The sequence below is a fragment of the Panulirus ornatus genome, chromosome 40 (genome assembly GCF_036320965.1).
Source record: "Panulirus ornatus isolate Po-2019 chromosome 40, ASM3632096v1, whole genome shotgun sequence".
In the NCBI taxonomy this organism is placed as follows: domain Eukaryota; kingdom Metazoa; phylum Arthropoda; class Malacostraca; order Decapoda; family Palinuridae; genus Panulirus; species Panulirus ornatus.
This window is the reverse complement of record NC_092263.1, coordinates 5,664,915-5,680,284: the sequence shown is the minus strand read 5'-3', so window position 1 is coordinate 5,680,284 and position 15,370 is coordinate 5,664,915. Positions and strand designations below refer to the sequence as shown.

The 15,370-nt window shown below is 42.4% G+C and overlaps 1 protein-coding gene across 3 annotated transcripts in view; it reads left to right on the top strand.

The window, feature by feature from the left end:
* Window positions 1-2,976: 2,976 nt before the first annotated feature.
* Window positions 2,977-15,370, top strand: part of LOC139761328 (ATP-binding cassette sub-family G member 8) — a 186,950-nt gene continuing 174,556 nt past the window's right edge. For all 3 annotated transcript variants that reach the window (XR_011715500.1, XR_011715501.1, XM_071685394.1), the window contains exon 1: window positions 2,977-3,211. The gene's annotated coding sequence lies outside the window, so the exon portion shown is untranslated. The remainder of the gene's footprint in view (window positions 3,212-15,370) is intronic.

Here is a 15,370-nt window from a genome sequence, read left to right as displayed (position 1 = left end):
GACAGCTAGAGACTGAGTGTGAACGAATGGGGCCTTTGTTGTCTTTTCATAGCGCTACGCCGCACACATGAGGGGGAGGGGGATGGTATTCCATGTGTGGCGAGGTGGCGGTGGGAATGAATAAAGGCAGACAGTGTGAATTGTGTGCATGGGTATATATGTATGTCTGTGTGTGTACATATATGTGTATATTGAGATGAATAGGTAAGCATATTTGCGTGTGTGGACGTGTGTGTATATACATGTGTATGGGGGTGGGTTGGGCCATTTCTTTCGTCTGTTTCCTTGCGCTACCTCGCAAACGCGGGAGACAGCGACAAAGCAAAATAGATATATAAATAGATTTATATATTATCTCGAAAGCAAAAATGGGTATGTTTGAAGGAATAGTGGTTCCAACAATGTTGTATTGTTGCGAGCGTGGGCTATGGATAGAGTTGTGCGCAGGAGGGTGGATGTGCTGGAAATGAGATGTTTGAGGACAATATATGGTGTGAGGTGGTTTGATCGAGTAAGTAACGTAAGGGTAAGAGAGATGTGTGGAAATAAAAAGAGCGTGGTTTAGAGAGCAGAAGAGGGTGTTTTGAAATGGTTCGGGCACATGGAGAGAATGAGTGAGGAAAGATTGACCAAGAGAATATATGTGTCGGAGGTGGAGGGAACGAGGAGAAGAGGGAGACCAAATCGGGGCCTGAACATGCAGGAGGGTGAAAGGAGGGCAAGGAATAGAGTGAATTGGATCGATGTGGTATACCGGGGTTGACGTGCTGTCAGTGGATTGAATCAGGGCATGTGAAGCGTCTGGGGTAAACCATGGAAGAATGCTGTAGTAGGTATGTATATTTGCGTGTGGGGGGTTTTTTTCCCGGGTTTTTGGGGGGGCCCCCCCTTTTTTTTTTTTTTTTTGGGGGAAAAACCCCCCCCCTTATTTTTTTTTTTAAAAAAAACCCCCCTTTTTTTTTTTGGGGGGTTTCCCCCCTTTTTTTCCCCCCCCCCAAAAAAATTTCCCCCGGGGGGGGTTTTTTAAAATTTTTTTAAAACCCTTTTTTTTTTTTTTAAAAAGGGGTTTTTTTTAAAAAAAAAGCCCCAAAAAAAAAAAGGGGGTTTTTAAACCCCCAAAAAAGGAAAAAAAAAAAAGGGGGAAAAAAAGGGGGGAAAAAAAAAAACCCCCCCCCCCCGGGGGGGGGGGGGAAAAAAATTTTTGGGGAAGGGGAAACTCCCCATTTTTTCCCCTTTAAATTTTTTTTTTTAAAAAATTTTTTTCCTTTTTTTAAATTTTTTTTGGGGGGGGCCCCCCTTTTTTCCTTCCCTTAAAAAAAAAAAAAAAAAATTTTTTTTTTTTTTTTTTTTTTAACCCCCCCGGCTTTGGGAATCGAAAAAAGGGGAAAACCCCCCCCCCCCTTTCCCCCCCCAAAAAAAAATTTTTTTCCCCCAAATTTTCCCCATTTTCCCCAAAAATTTTTAAAAATGAAAAAATTTAAACAAAAACCCCTTTTGGGCCCAACCCCCAAAAAAATTTTAAAAAAAAATTTTTTTTTTAAAAACCAAAAAAATTTTTTTTACCCCCCCCCCCCCAAAATTTTTTTTTTTTTTAAAAAAAAAAAAACCCCCCCCCCCCCCTTTTTTTCCCCATTTTTTTTTAAAAATTTTTTTCCCCAAAATTTTTTTTAACCAAAATTTTTAAACCCCAAAATTTTTTTTTTCCCCCCCCCCCCCCAAAAAAAAACCCCCCCTTCCCTTTTTAAAGCCCGGTTTTGAAACCCTTTTGGGCCCCCTTTTTTTTACCCTTTTTTTTAAAATTTCCCCCCAAAAATTTTTCCCCCCTTTTCCCCCCCACCCCCCCTTTTTTTCCCCTTTTCCCTTTCCCCCCCCCCCCAAAATTTTAAAACCCCCCCCCAAATTTTTTTTTTTTTCCCTTTTAAAATTTTACCCCAAAAAAAACCCCCCCCTTTTTTTAAAAATTTTTCCCCTTTTCCCTTTTTTTTTTTTCCCCCTTTTTTCCTTTTTTTCCCCCCGGTTTTTTTTTGGCCCCCCCAAAAAAAAATTTTTTTTTTTTTTTTGGGGGTTCCCCCCCCTTCCCCCCCCTTTTTTTAAAAAAAATTTTAAAAAAATTTTTCCCCCCCCTTTTTTTTTCCCCCTTTTTTTTTAAAAGGAAAAATTTTAAAAAATTTTTGGGGAAAAATTTTCCCAAAAAAAAACCCCCAAAACCCCCCTTTTTTTTTTTTTTAAAAAAAAAGAAAAATTTAAAAAAAAAAAATTTTGGGGAAAAAATTTAAAAAATTGAAAATTTTTTTTTTTTTAAAAATTTTAAATTTTTTCCCGAACACCCCCCCGGGCCCCCCCTTTTTTTCCCCCAATTTTTCTTTTTTTCCCCCCCCCTTTTTTTTAGGTTTTTTTTTTCCCCTTTCCCAATTTAAAAATATGCAGCAGCAGCAGACGTTACTGGATGCCTCTGTTCATCAAGGTCAAAGAATTTGGTTCTCTGTTAGGCCCGTCATGAACACATCCGAACCTGGCGATCACTGGCCACGTACCTGTGTCCCACACACACACCTGCCTGCCCCCGACCACCACCTCACTCTCTGACGTCATATAATCCGAGTTGAACGATTGGTATGACCATGTGACGTCATTGATTTCAGTGAGGTCATTGGTCGTCTACATTTATGACATATACATGAGAGTTATCATTGGTGGGGAAGAAACGTCAACGGCATCTATAGTTATGATTGGTTGCACGATTTTGTTGGTACCTGGATTTTGGCAGTTCTTGATATATCATCACTATACATACCAAAATCATATAATTTCACATCAGTTTGATATCAAATGATATACTTTACCAGGGATGTATATGTCTTTCCTTAATAAAAGGACTGAAATCTGAAGACGAGTGAAGAGAATCGCTAAGGTAAGAACTCCACCAAAGTTGGTGCACGGGGAAGCCAGGGTGACGGGCGGGACGCTGTCAGTGGCCAGCCAGGTTATCAACGCAGCATAACGTAGTGAGCATTCTTACGTCTCCTACTCCCGCTTTCATTGCCGTTTTGGGGCAGTTTGTTTACGTAAGTGACGTGTTTAATGAAACGTAAGGGATAATGGATGTGTCTCCGTGCGCGTTAAGTGCTCATACGAGGATATAAACGAGGGTCAACGAAGTATATTGTGGACACCAGTCTGATTCAGCCCTTCCCAGGAAACGCGCCATAAGGTGAGTCCAAATGTCGATGATAATGAACTGTTAGGAATCCTGTAAGGTGAGTGTGACCATTACTGAGGTGGTCTTGTTATCTCTCTCTCTCTCTCTCTCTCTCTCTCTCTCTCTCTCTCTCTCTCTCTCTCTCTCTCGTATAGTAAAAATTTTCCTGGGGTCAACTGATTAATGGATACATATCAGTAAATATCACGCTCATAACATATTTCTACATTCATGAACCAGTAAACTACATGTTTCTGAATAATATACTGAAACAAGGAATAATTCATTTATAGTTCACACACACACACACACACACACACACACACACACACACACACACACACATATATATATATATATATATATATTCTTTTTTTTTTTTTTTTTTTTTTCATACTATTCGCCATTTCCCGCATTAGCGAGGTAGCGTTAAGAACAGAGGACTGGGCCTTTGAGGGAATATCCTCATATGGATGTTATAAAGAGCAGAAAAGAGAATGATGTAAATATTTACAGTCCAAAGTATAGAATAGAAATGTGATGCCTATATTAGGGATATGGACACACACTTTCATACTTTGATAGGCCAGTTAAGTGGCACGTACGTCGTTATGAAGGATGATGTCTTCGTCATTATGAAGGATGATGTGGTAGAGTCATTATGAAGAACGGTGTGGTACAGTCATTATGAAAGATGATGTGGTAGAGTCATCATGAAAGATAATGTGGTAGAGTCATTGTGAAGATAATGTGATAGTCATTATAAAGTATGATGTGGTAGAGTCATTATGAAAGATGATGTGGTAAAGCCACTATGAAAGGTGATATAGTAGAGTCATTATGAAAGATGATGTAGTGGAGTCATTATGAAAGATGATGTGGTAGTCATTATGAAAGATGATGTGGTAGAGTCATTATGAAAGATGATGTGGTAAAGCCATTATGCAAGGTGATATAGTAGAGTCATTATGAAAGATGATGTAGTGGAGTCATTATGAAAGATGATGTGGTAGAGTCATTGTGAAATATGATGTGGTAGAGTCATTAAGAAAGATGTTGTGGTAGATTCATTATGAAGGATGATGTGGTAGAGTCATTATGAGCGATCGGGGCTTGAGCATGCAGGAGGGTGAAAGGCGTGCAAGGAGCATAGTGAATTGGAACGATGTGGTATACAGGGATCGACGTGCTGCCAATGGATTGAACCATGGCATGTGAAGCGTCTGGGGTAAACCGTGGAAAGTTTTGTGGGGTCAGGATGTGGAGAGGGAGCTGTGGTTTGGGTGCATCATACTTGACAGCTAGAGACTGAGTTTGAACGAATGTAGCCTTTTGGCTTTTCTTTGCTACCTCGCGAGGGGAGGGGGGATGCTATTTCATGTGTGGCGGGGTGGTGACAAGAATGGTTGAAGGCAGCAAGTATGAATATGTACATGTGTATATATGTATATGTCTGTGTATGTATATGTATGTATGTTTAAATGTATCGGTGTCAATATGTGTGTGTGTGGACGTGTATGTATATACATATGTGTGTGTGTGGGCGTGTATGTATATACATGTGTATATATATGGGTGGGTTAGGCCAGACTTTCGTTTGTTTCCCTGCGCTACCTCATTAACGCGGGAGACAGCGACTAAGTATAATAGAATATATATATATATATATATATATATATATATATATATATATATATATATATATATATATATATATATATATCCCAGGGATAGGGGAGAAAGAATACTTCCCACGCATTCCTCACGTGTCGTAAAAGGCGACTAAAGAGGACGGGAGCGGGGGGCTAGAAACCCTCCCCTCCTTGTATTTTAACTTTATAAAGAGGGAAACAGAAGATGGAGTCACGTGGGGAGTGCCCATCCTCCTCGAAGGCTCAGATTGGGGTGTCTAAATGTGTGTGGATGTAACCAAGATGAGAAAAAAGGAGAGATAGGTAGTATGTTTGAGGCAAGGAACCTGGATGTTTTGGCTCTGAGTGAAACGAAGCTCAAGGGTAAAGGGGAAGAGTGGTTTGGGAATGTCTTGGGAGTGAAGTCAGGGGTTAGTGAGAGGACAAGAGCAAGGGAAGGAGTAGCACTACTACTGAAACAGGAGTGGTGGGAGTATGTGATAGAGTGTAAGAAAGTAAACTCTAGATTGATATGGGTAAAACTGAAAGTTGATGGAGAGAGATGGGTGATTATTGGTGCATATGCACCTAGGCATGAGAAGAAACATCATGAGAGGCAAGTGTTTTGGGAGCAGCTGAATGAGTGTGTTAGTGGTTTTGTTGCACGAGACCGGGTTATAGTGATGGGTGATTTGAATGCAAAGGTGAGTAATGTGGCAGTTGAGGGAATAATTGGTATACATGAGGTGTTCAGTGTTGTAAATGGAAATGGTGAAGAGCTTGTAGATTTATGTGCTGAAAAAGGACTGGTGATTGGGAATACCTGGTTTATAAAGAGAGATATGCATAAGTATACGTATGTAAGTAGGAGAGATGGCCAGAGAGCATTATTGGATTACGTGTTAATTGATAGGCGCGCGAAAGAGAGACTTTTGGATGTTAATGTGCTGAGAGGTGCAACTGGAGGGATGTCTGATCATTATCTTGCGAAGGCGAAGGTGAAGATTTGTAGAGGTTTTCAGAAAAGAAGAGAGGATGTTGGGGTGAAGAGAGTGGTGAGAGTAAGTGAGCTTGGGAAGGACACTTGTGTGAGGAAGTACCAGGAGAGACTGAGTACAGAATGGAAAAAGGTGAGAACAAAGGAGGTAAGGGGAGTGGGGGAGGAATGGGATGTATTTAGGGAATCAGTGATGGCTTGCGCAAAAGATGCTTGTGGCATGAGAAGCGTGGGAGGTGGGCAGATTAGAAAGGGCAGTGAGTGATGGGATGAAGAAGTAAGATTATTAGTGAAAGAGAAAAGAGAGGCATTTGAACGATTTTTGCAGGGCAATAATGCAAATGAGTGGGAGATGTATAAAAGAAAGAGGCATGAGGTCAAGAGAAAGGTGCAAGAGGTGAAAAAGAGGGCAAATGAGAGTTGGGGTGAGAGAGTATCATTAAATTTTAGGGAGAATAAGAAGATGTTTTGGAAGGAGGCAAATAAAGTGCGTAAGACAAGGGAGCAAATGAGAACTTCAGTGAAGGGGCAAATGGGGAGGTGATAACAAGTAGTGGTGATGTGATAAGGAGATGGAGTGAGTATTTGAAGGTTTGTTGAATGTGTTTGATGATAGAGTGGCAGATATAGGGTGTTTTGGTCGAGGTGGTGTGCAAAGTGAGAGGGTTAGGGAAAATGATTTGGTAAACAGAGAAGAGTAAGTAAAAGCGTTGCGGAAGATGAAAGCCGGCAAGGCAGCGGGCTGGGATGGTATTGCAGTGGAATTTATTAAAAAAGGGGGTGACTGTATTATTGACTGGTTGGTAAGGTTATTTAATGTATGTATGACTCATGGTGAGGTGCCTGAGGATTGGCGGAATGCTTGCATAGTGCCATTGTACAAAGGCAAATGGGACAAAGGTGAGTGCTCAAATTACAGAGGTATAAGTTTGTTGAGTATTCCTGGTAAATTATATGGGAGGGTATTGATTGAGAGGGTGAAGGCATGTACAGAGCATCAGATTAGGGAAGAGCAGTGTGGTTTCAGAAGTGGTAGAGGATGTGTTGATCAGGTGTTTGCTTTGAAGAATGTATGTGAGAAATACTTAGAAAAGCAAATGGATTTGTATGTAGCATTTATGGATCTGGAGAAGGCATATGATAGAGTTGATAGAGATGCTCTGTGGAAGGTATTAAGAATATATGGTGTGGGAGGCAAGTTGTTAGAAGCAGTGAAAAGTTTTTATCGAGGATGTAAGGCATGTGTACGTGTAGGAAGAGAGGAAAGCGATTGGTTCTCAGTGAATGTAGGTTTGCGGCAGGGGTGTGTGATGTCTCCATGGTTGTTTAATTTGTTTATGGATGGGGTTGTTAGGGAGGTGAATGCAAGAGTTTTGGAAAGAGGGGCAAGTATGCAGTCTGTTGTGGATGAGGGAGCTTGGGAAGTGAGTCAGTTGTTGTTCGCTGATGATACAGCGCTGGTGGCTGATTCATGTGAGAAACTACAAAAGCTGGTGACTGAGTTTAGTAAAGTGTGTGAAAGAAGAAAGTTGAGAGAAAATGTGAATAGGAGTAATGTTATTAGGTACAGTAGGGTTGAGGGTCAAGTCAATTGGGAGGTAAGTTTGAATGGAGAAAAGCTGGAGGAAGTGAAGTGTTTAAGATATCTGTAAGTGGATTTGGCAGCGGATGGAACCATGGAAGCGGAAGTGAATCATAGGGTGGGGAGGGGGCGAAAATTCTGGGAGCCTTGAAGAATGTGTGGAAGTCGAGAACATTATCTCGGAAAGCGAAAATTGGTATGTTTGAAGGAATAGTGGTTCCAACAATGTTGTATGGTTGCGAGGCGTGGGCTATGGATAGAGTTGTGTGGAGGAGGGTGGATGTGCTGGAAATGAGATGTTCGAGGACAATGTGTGGTGTGGGGTGGTTTGATCGAGTAAGCAACGTAAGGGTAAGAGAGATGTGTGGTAATAAAAGGAGTGTGGTTGATAGAGCAGAAGAGGGTGTTTTGAAATGGTTTGGTCACATGGAGAGAATGAGTGAGGAAAGATTGACTAAGAGGATATATGTGTCAGAGGTGGAGGGAACGAGAAGAGGGAGACCAAATTGGAGGTGGAAAGATGGAGTGAAAAAGATTTTGTGTGATCGGGGCCTGAACATATATATATATATATATATATATATATATATATATATATATATATATATATATATATATATATATATATATGTGTGTGTGTGTGTGTGTGTGTGTGTGTGTGTGTGTGTGTGTGTATTTACAGTAGAGAGTGCGCTTGTATGTTGGTTCATGATTCATGAGACACAAGTAGTATGAAACGCCCGCCCACTAGCCAGGGTTGTCAAGGTGTAGGAAAGTTACTCGGGTCTCAGTGTCGTCAGTACCTGGGTGTTGACGGGAACGCCTTCTAGTCGACTCCAGAATGTTCAAGGATTTTTGATCGAATTTAGAAATGTGTAGAAACTTTACCAGGTGAAAGTTTACATGATTTATTATTGTGTGATAGTGTTCAGCTTTACTTACAGTTATCATAATGTTCAGACTTACCGAAAGAAATATGTACCGAATTGGAAAGAATCGCCAGGAATGCATAAAGGCGAGCAGATGTGAATATATATATATATATATATATATATATATATATATATATATATATATATATATATATATATATATATGTATATGTGTGTGTGTATGTGCGTATATGTGTATGTGAGTGGATGGGTGTTTTTTCGTGCTTGCTGGTGCTAATCGCGGAAAACGCCGATCTTGAGTAATGGTTAAATAGATGGTCGAGGAGCATACGGTGGTAGATCTGTATCTACGTATAGAATTATATGTCAGTTGGCGTCATGTTTACATATACTATAGTAGTACATGAATTATACTTGATCGCCGATTCCTGCGTCATCGAGGTGGCGCCAGGAAACAGACATATACATATATACACATAAATGCCCATACATGTAATATATTCATACACAAACATATACATATATAAACATGTACATATTAATCTTTGCTTGCCTTCATCCACTCATGGCGCCATCCCGCCCCTCCGGAAACAGCATCGCTACCCCCTGCTTCAGCGAGATAGCGCCAGGAAAACAGACGACAAAGGCCACATTCGTTCACACTCAGTGTCTAGCTGTCGTGTATAATGCCCCGAAAACACAGCTACCTATCCACATCCAGGCCCAAGAGACCATTCCATGATTTACCACGTACGTTTCGCATGCCCCGGTTGACAGCATGCCCCATTGACAGCACATCGACACCGGTATACCACATCGTTCCAATTCATTCTATTCCTTGCACGCCTTTCACCCTCCTGTGTGTTCAGGCCCCGATCGCTCAAAATCTTTTTCACTCCATCCTTCCACCTCCAATTTGATCTCCCACTTCTCTTTCTTCCCTCCATCTCTGACACATATATTCTGCTTGTCAATCTTTCCTCTCATTCTCTCCATGTGTCCAAATATTTTAACACCCTCTTCTGCTCTCTCAACCACACTCTTTTTATTACCACACATATTTCTTACCCTTACATTACTTACTCAATCAAACCACCTCACATCACATATTGTCCTCAAATATTTCATTTCTAACACATCCACCCTCCTCCGTATAACCCTATCTATAGCCCACGCCTCGCAACCATATAACGTTGTTGGAACCACTATTCCTTCAAACATATCCACCTTCGCTCCTCGAGTCAACGTTCCATCCTACCACACATTCTTCATTGCTCCCAGAACCTTCGCCCCCTCCCCCACCCCGCGACTCATCCCGGCCTCCATGGTTTTACTCACTGCCAAGTCCACTCCTAGATATCAAGAACACATCACTTCCTCCAACCTTTCTCCATTCAAACTCACACCCTAATTAATTTGCACCTAACCCTACTGAACCCAACAACCTTGCTCCCATTCACACCCATTCTCAACTCTCTCCCTTCACACACCTGTCCAGACCCGGTCAACAGCCTCCGCAGCCTCACTTGAATCAGCCACCCGTGCCGCATCATCGGCAAACAGCAACTGACCCACCAGGCCCTCCCATCCCCAACAGACTGCACGCTCACCACTCTCTCCAGAACTCTTGCATGCACCTCCCCAACCACCCCATCCACGAACAAATCAAACAACCATGGGGACATCACACACCCCCGTCGCAGACGGACCCTAACTGGGAACCAACCACTCTTCTCTCTTACTCGCACACATGCCCCACATTCTCGGTGAAGACTCTTCACTGCTTCCTACAGCTTACCTCCCACACTGCATACTACCAAGGCCTTCCACAAAGTATCTCTATCAATCCCATCATATGCTCTTTCCAGATCCACAAATGCTGTTTTTCTAAACATTTTTCACACATATTCTTCAAAGCAGACACCCGATCGCCACATCCTCTTCCACCCCCAAAACCACACTGCTTTTCCCCAGTCTGATGCTCTGTACATGACCTAACTTTCCTAACTAACACCCTCCTATACAATTACCCAGGAATACTCGACAAAGACATGCCTCTGTAGTTTGAACACCCACCCTTATTCTCATTGCCTCTGCGCAACGGCACTATGCATGCATTCCGGCAACGCTCAGGCACCTCACCACGATCTATACACACGTTGAACATCCTTACCAACCAATCAGCAACACAGTCACTCCCTTTCCCGACAAATTCAACTGCAACATCATCCAAACCCGCCGACTTGCCGGATCTTATCTTCCGCAAAGCTTTCACTACCTCTTCTCCATTAACCAAACCATTCTCCTTGACCCACTCACTACGCACACCACCCCGACCAAAACACCCTACATTTGCCACTCTGTCATCAAACACATTCAACAAACCTTCAAAATACTCACTCCATCTCCTCACTTCATCACTACCTGTTATCACATTCCCCTTGCGCCCTTCACCGATGTTTCCATTTCTTCTTTTGTCCCACGCACGCTATCTACCTCCTTTCAAAACATCTTTCTATCCCCGTAAAGTCTAACGACACTTTCTCACCCCAACTTTCATTCACCTCCTTTCCCAACCCTTGCACCCTCCTCTTGACCTCCGACCGCCCTCCTCTATATATCTCCCAACCATTTGCACTCCTTCCCTACAAATATCGTCCAAACGCCTCTCTATTTTCCCTCACCAACAACTTTACTTCTTCATCCCACCACTCACCATCCTTTCCAATCTGCCCATCTCCCACCTTTCCATCCTGGGGATAGAGGAGAAAGAATAGTGTCTACGTATTCCCTGCGCGTCGTAAAAGGTGACTAAATGGGATGGGAGAAGGGGGGTTGGAAATCCCGTTTTTTGCTCTCCCGAAAGAAGGAACAGATAAGGGAACCAATTGAGGATTTTCGCTCCAAGGCTCATTCATCTCTTTTTAACGCTACCTCGCTAGTGCAGGAAAAGGGGAATATATATATATATATATATATATATATATATATATATATATATATATATATATATATATATATATATATATATATATTTCATACTATTCGCCATTTCCCGCGTTAGCGAGGTAGCGTTAAGAACAGAGGACTGGGCCTTTAAGGGAATATCCTCACCTGGCCCCCTTCTCTGTTCCTTCTTTTGGAAAATTAAAAAAAGGCGAGAGGGCAGGATTTCCAGCCCCCCCCCCCCCCCCACCGCTCCCTCCCCTTTTAGTCGCCTTCTACGACATGCAGGTAATATATATAAATATGTATATATATATATATATATATATATATATATATATATATATATATATATATCATCATCATCATTATCATTATTATCATTGTTATTGTTATTATTATTATTATCATTATCATTACACTTTGTCGCTGTCTCCCGCGTTAGCTAAGTAGCGCAAGGAGACAGACGAAAGAATGGCCCAACCCACCCACATCCACATGTATATACATACACGGCCACACACGCACATATACATCCCCAGACATTTCAACGTATACCAATATATACATACACAGACATATACATATATACACATGTACATAATTCATACTGACTGCCTATATTCATTCCCGTCGCCACCCCGCCACACATGAAATGACACCCCCTCCCCCAACACGCACGCGAGGTAGCGCTAGGAAAAGACAACAAAGGCCACATTCGTTCACACTCCGTCTCTAGCTGTCATGTATAATGCACCGAAACCACAGCTCCCTTTCCACATCCAGGCCCCACAAAACTTTCCATGGTTTACCCAGACGCTTCACATGCCCTGGTTCAATCCATTGACAGCACGTCGACCCCGGTATACCACATCGTTCTAATTCACTCTATTCCTTGCACGCCTTTCACCCTCCTGCATGTTCAGGCCCCGATCGCTCTAAATCTTTTTCACTCCAGCCTTCCACCTCCAATTTGGTCTCTCACTTCTCGTTCCCTCCACCTCTGACACATATATCCTCTTTGTCAATCTTTCCTCACTCGTTCTCTCTATGTGACCAAACCATTTCAACACACCCTCTTCTGCTCTCTCAACCACACTCTTTTTATTACCACACATCTCTCGTGCCCTATTATTGCTTACTCGATCAAGCCACCTCACATCACATATTGTCCTCAAACATTTCATTTCCAACACATCAACCCTCCTCCGCACAACCCTATCTATAGCCCATGCTTCGCAACTAAACAACATCGTTGGAGCCACTATTCCTTCAATCATACCCATATTTACTCTCCGAGATAACGTTCTCGCCTTCCATACATTCTTCAATGTTCCCCTCCCCCACCCTGTGACTCGATTCCGTTTCCATGGTTCCATCCACTAGTAAATCCTCCCCACGATATCTAAAACACTTCACTTCCTCCAGTTTTTCTCCATTCAAACTTACCTCCCAATTAACGTGTCCTGTAACCCTACTGAGCCTAATAACCTTGCTTTCATTCACATTTACTCTCAGCTTTCTTCTTTTATACACTTTACCAAATTTAGTCACCAACTTCTGCAGTTTCTCATCCGAATCAGCTACCAGCGCTGCATCATCAGCGAACAACAACTGACTCACTTCCCAAGCCCTCCCATCCACAACAGACTGCATACTTGCCCCTTTCTCCAAAACTCTTGCATTCACATCCCTAACCACCCCATCCATAAACCAATTAAAGAACCATGGAGACATCACGCACCCCTGCCGCAAACCGACATTCACTGGGAACCAATCACTTTCCTCTCTTCCTACTCGTACGCACACACACACACACACACACACACACACACACACACACACACACACACACACACACACACACACACACATACATACATACACACACACACACACACACACACACACACACACATACACACACACACACACACACACACACATATATATATATATATATATATATATATATATATATATATATATATATATATATATATATATATATATAATGTAGCAGTATTAGCCTCTCAGTGTCATGTTTCTACATACAGCAGAGCAGTATGAGTCTGTAGGTGCCAATTTTCTACACATACTACGGCAGTATGCGTCTGTAGGTGCCATATTTCTACATATACTACAGCAGTATGCCTCTGTAGGTGTCATATCTCGACTTATAGCACAATAGTATACGTCTGTAGTGATCATGTCTCCACATATACCACAACGGTATACGTCTGTCGGTCTCATGTCTCTACATATAGTATATCATTCTAGGGCTGTAGTGCTGTATCTCTACATATAATACAGCAGTATTACAGTGTACTCACTGTACATAATGAACATGCCTACCCAAAGCTTGGAGTATTATCATCATCTTCCTTGTGAACAGCGTTTCACCTGCCCTACCAGACCTCGCTAGCTAGAGTATTGATTCGTCCATCTTGTGTTAGCTAGAATGTAAACAAAGTCAATGGTATATCTGCAGGCGTCACTATACAACTAAGCCTCGTCTTCCTCAACACAACGAAACCCATCTTGCTGCTGCTGCTTCACAGTGGCCATGCTGGGTTTCTCTTACTTTCTCTTGCTACAGCCGTCATGAACAGAGGCTTTCTCCACCTTCATGATACCCACACTTCTAGTGAACCTCTCACGTTCATAGTTAGTCTCTCTCTCTCTCTCTCTCTCTCTCTCTCTCTCTCTCTCTCTCTCTCTCTCTCTCTCTCTCTCTCTCTCTCTATCTATCTATCTATCTATATATATATATATATATATATATATATATATATATTTTTTTTTTTTTGCTTTGTCGCTGTCTCCCGCGTTTGCGAGGTAGCGCAAGGAAACAGACGAAAGAAATGGCCCAACCCACCCCCATACACATGTATATACATACCGTCCACACACGCAAATATACATACCTACACAGCTTTCCATGGCTTACCCCAGACGCTTCACATGCCCTGATTCAATTCACTGACAGCACGTCAACCTCGGTATACCACATCGATCCAATTCACTCTATCCCTTGCCAGCCTTTCACCCTCCTGCATGTTCAGGCCCCGATCACACAAAATCTTTCCACCTCCAATTTGGTCTCCCACTTCTCGTTCCCTCCACCTCTGACACATATATCCTCTTGGTCAATCTTTCCTCACTCATTCTCTCCATATGCCCAAACCATTTCAAAACACCCTCTTCTGCTCTCTCAACCACGCTCTTTTTATTTCCACACATCTCTCTTACCCTTACGTTACTTACTCGATCAAACCACCTCACACCACACATTGTCCTCAAACATCTCATTTCCAGCACATCCACCCTCCTGCGCACAACTCTATCCATAGCCCACGCCTCGCAACCATACAACATTGTTGGAACCACTATTCCTTCAAACATACCCATTTTTGCTCTCCGAGATAATGTTCTCGACTTCCAAACATTCTTCAAGGCCCCCAGGATTTTCGCCTCCTCCCCCACCCTATGATTCACTTCCGCTTCCATGGTTCCATCCGCTGCCAGATCCACTCTCAGATATCTAAAACACTTTACTTCCTCCAGTTTTTCTCCATTCAAACTTACCTCCCAATTGACTTGACCCTCAGCCCTACTGTACCTAATAACCTTGCTCTTATTCACATTTACTCTTAACTTTCCTCTTTCACACACTTTACCATTATACTTGATCGCCGTTTCGCACGTCAGCGACGTAGCGAAAAGAAACAGACAATGAATGGCCCATCCACTCATATACGCATGTGTAACGCACCAAAACCACAGCTCCCTATCCACATCCAGGCCCTGCAGACCTTTCCATGGTTTATCTCAGACGTTTTCCGTGCCCTGGTTCAGTCCATTGACAACGCGTCGAGCCCGATATACCATATCGTTCCAGTTCACTCCGTTCCTTGCACGCCTTTCACTCTCCTGCATGTTCAGGCCCCGATCGCTCAAAATCTTTTTCACTCCATCCTTCCACCTCCAATTTGGTCTCCCGCCTCTCCTTGTACCCTCCACCAATGACACATATATCCTCTTTAGGAACCTTTCCTTACTCTTTCTCTCCATACGTCCAAACCATTTCAACACACTACGTGCTGTCTGTCTTAACTACAT